The 4,146-nt window shown below is 32.8% G+C and overlaps 1 long non-coding RNA gene across 1 annotated transcript in view; it reads left to right on the forward strand.

Annotated features, from left to right (window-relative positions):
* The window catches only part of LOC106687668 (uncharacterized), a 6,421-nt gene extending 3,450 nt beyond the window's left edge, over positions 1-2,971 (forward strand). Inside the window, exon 2 of the long non-coding RNA XR_010843745.1 lies at positions 2,431-2,971. This is a non-coding gene — a long non-coding RNA (uncharacterized lncRNA). The remainder of the gene's footprint in view (positions 1-2,430) is intronic.
* Positions 2,972-4,146: the final 1,175 nt, after the last annotated feature.

The raw sequence follows: 4,146 nt of genomic DNA on the forward strand, positions 1-4,146 counted from the left end.
AATTTAGATGGGAAACATCGCCTACTAAATATAATTCTAGTTGTTGCATTGTAGCGAATAAGATGGTCGTGTAAAGTTGTAGAGTTTAGTAACGAGGGGATCCCTAAAATCTTAATAAACACTGAACCAACGAGTAAACATTCGACGGGTAGACCGCTACGTAAATTAAATAACAAAAAATCAGTGAAGACTAAAATTTTATTCTAACATATTTACAAGAACTACATCTTACTGTTACTTATATGAACACTTGAGAAGAGGGGGAAGGAAGAATAGTGAAATAGGAGAAGGGGTTTGGACCAATCAGATAATTTAGGAAATTAGGCGGAGCCTAGAGAGCCTATGAAATTAGAAGTAAATATCTGGGAGGGGGGAAAAGGCGTGACTAGAAAGAGGGTGATCAGATTTCCAAGAAATTGGGAGTAATGTACCATGACCTAAGGACTCGTGAGAACTGACTTACAAGTGTTAAACATAAAATAGTTAGACTGATGCAAGTCCGTTGTGAGATGACAGCCTGTACCTGCCTAAGTGTCAACCCTTGCTTTTTTTACATTGGTATAGAATACTAAGGAAAGGTCACTTCCTCTATGGTCAGTGTCTGTCGAAATGTGCCAGATGTCTATAGTTTATAATGATAGTCTGTTTATAATAATAGCTGTTAAATACTATAGCGTTCGTTAAGTCGTAGATGGGAGGATTACGTTATAGTACAAGAGCCCAAGAAGAGAAAAAAGCCAGTTATTTCACCCCAATTTTTGATTAATTTAATGAAACCTATATATAATTACTAGTCAAAATTGTTGAGTCTGCGAAGTCTACGTAAGTGGAATAAAAAATGGCGCCTGTTTCAAAACGTTAAAAATAACTAATTTTTTATTTAGAACTCAATATCTTTAAAACCACTAAGAAAACTAAAACACCGATCAGAACATTATTTAAAGAATATTAAATTTGCTAAAATATGAGCACTAACAGAGCTATTTGCGTTCAGTAGATCCCAAGAGCTAATTAAAAAGCAACATTACATAAAAAATTCACTGAAATATCAGTAATTAATGAATTTATTTTGAGAAATCAGGAACCATAGGACGTACATATGTCTATTAGCACTAAAATTAAAGCTCGTTTATTGTACTATATTAATAATATCATAAAAATTACTAGCCCTACAACGATACGTGTCGTAGACTACTTTATAGTACGTTAAATTATGTTTGTTTGGATTGCTCGCAGACATCTTCACGTCTAATCTTTCCTGAGATATCGTTTTTCATAAGTCTTTCTGAACAACTAAAAATCAAAATTTTGTGAATTTATTTTGTTAAATATCATAACAACTGCTTGTCTTAGGAATCTAAACGTTATAAACTACTATAGACTATATTAAAGTAGCTTATATCAGCTCAGGAATTTGATGGTTTAGTGGAGCCCCAAAGCTCAACTCCGTTTGTCCAGATAGGCCTTATAATAGTCATGTAGATCAGTCTTTTGTAATGGATTGGCAATTTAGACTGTTTGTCTAGTAAATGTTGTAATTGATAAAAAGCTACGTCTCGCATCCATAAAAAACAGTGGGAAGTATAATAGTACTGTAAATTGTAATTTTTAAGTTTTTAGTCAGCAGTAATACCCCCTCCCTATTCCCAGTGAGCTTCAGGCAAACACATGCCATCACGGCGACACCGCCTTTAGCAGACCCGGCAATATGTCTAACAATGCCATACTGGTAAAACAAGATGCTTTAATCGCTGGCATATGTACATATATTTTCTTCCTATTGTATATATTTGTAATTTGTTTGTTTTATTTTTTTTATGAGGTAGGAAAAAAAAATTAAGTTTTTAGAAAGAAGGCGCGAGCTAAGCAGTTTCGAAATTGAAAAATAACTAGCATTTCCCACATAGCTTTTATTTCCTCATCAATTTCGATTTTTTTAGTTACCTTAGAACATAAATACTTAAATTTAAAGCCCTGGCTTCGTCAGGGCTGATAATAATTCTGTTATCAACTTCATTCTCATCAGCCCTGACGAAGCCTTGCGTGGGGCGAAACGTTGGTTTACAATAAATAGTTTTCTTTTTCTATTTTGTACCTTTATTGACCCCCACTCGGACTATCTTCCTACAATCTACTATCTCCTTCCAATATAAATACTTAAATATATCTACCTGTTCTAATGTATTTCCCTCATTTTCTAATAAAATGTAAGTAATGTAGTTATTAATATATTAATAATTGTCATATTGTTTTATTTTTTGTAGTAATTTTAATCTGTGACTAATTGTCCTGGAACTAACCCAAAAGTATTTTTATTGAGTTGGTTTGTTTATTCTATTTATTTGTTATCTATGTACTCTATAAAAAATCATTCATGTAATGGAATTAATGGATATGTCATTGTTAATAAATTGCTGTATTGGTTGACAGTTCAAGTTCAAAAACGTCACTTTGATTGGAGCAGACTCCCTTCGAAGGACAGGTCCTTGCAGATTGGAGAGGATCGGGAAATGTATCATAGTCGACTCCCATTTCGGTCTGGACCTTGCTGTACTCTTCATAGAAGAATTTGAGTACGACGACCTCAACATGACCGCTTTCGCTAGGTCTCTCCAGAATTCAGTCCACCACCGTATCAAGTTCTGCGGGTATCCTTGTCGTATCACTGTGGAAATGTTTCAACTGGAGAAACTCGGTAATGTGCAATTCTTCACCTCACATAGAGGCGTCAATATCTTAGACCTAAGAGGAATATTTTTTAGGCGTGGGAGATCGGTAATTCAGAAATATCTTGATGTGTATGCACGAAAAATTGAAAAGGAAATGAACGAGGAGTCTTGCCTAGATGCTCATTTATTTAGTGCAACCATGCCATTGCGTTTATTCGTTTAATTGTTTCATTCGATATTATGCTTATTAAAAATATAAATTCATTATTCATAACTTATCAAATAAAATCAAATGTTCCTTTCTTGCTTTTTTATTTGTAGACATACATTACACAGGTCAACAAAAATTTGATGTGATGATTTTAGCGAATTTTAAATTTTGAAACCGAAAATGAAAGCAGTTTTCTTCCTGCTATATGCAGTCCTGTGCATATTTCTGTGGAATCTATGGTATCCTGATGTAACTCGGCGTAGGCTGAAGAGGAGTTGGATGCGGGACCTCCTCAGGTAATAAAATAATTTACTTAACGTCAGGAGGATGCACCACTGGGCACTATCTCCCTCATGCCCACTCATGCGATGCCTGGATTGAACATCCCATTTTCTGGTTGTAAAGTACAATTACAGGAGCAAATAAAAAAAATGTAAAAATAAAAAAATTGAGTGTTAGTAGACATGTACGTCCTATGGTTTCTGAGATATAGATTTCTAGAAATAAATTCACTAACTACTGATCTCTCAGTACATTTTTTATGAAATGTTGGTTTCTAAAAAAATATATCTCGGGAACTATTGAACGTAAATAGCTGTATTAGGGGTCACAGTGTTTTTGGTGGTTTTAAAGATACAGAGCTTCCAATGAAAATTTTATTTTTAGTGTTTTCAAACAGCCACCATTTTGTACTCATCCTACCTATACTTGACAGACTCATAAATTTTGATTAGTAATTATACGTAATTTTAATAAAATTAATCTTTTCGTTTTAACTTAATGCTGTTTACTTTGTCACACCATAAATTTTTTTCTTAGAGTTATAGGTGAGAATTGAACCTAATGGCTAATATGTGGTACTGTATCTCAATTTAACATAATTACAAAATACTAAAACTAAAATTCATTCCTGAAGAACGTAAATTTGTGATAACTTGAAGTTTATTTATTATTGAAATACAATATTTTTTTATCATTAATTCCTACTAATTCCTGCAACAATACCATTAAATATCACACAGATTTACTAAAAACTGTCAAATAAAGTCAATACTCATTCACTACATTCATGTTTTAAAATGTAACAACGTTTCAGATAAAAACAAAACCCTATTACACAGACAATGTTTTTTTTTATAATTTATTTATTGATATTTACAAATGTAAACATATATACACATCAAGTAAGTTTGCTGTAAGTGATATTATGACATGATAAAAACATGTGGAGAATCTACCCATTGATAGAACTCCAAAAACATTTCT

This window comes from Halyomorpha halys, unplaced genomic scaffold (genome assembly GCF_000696795.3).
Source record: "Halyomorpha halys isolate HHAL.00 unplaced genomic scaffold, Hhal_1.1 Scaffold995.1, whole genome shotgun sequence".
Classification (NCBI taxonomy): domain Eukaryota; kingdom Metazoa; phylum Arthropoda; class Insecta; order Hemiptera; family Pentatomidae; genus Halyomorpha; species Halyomorpha halys.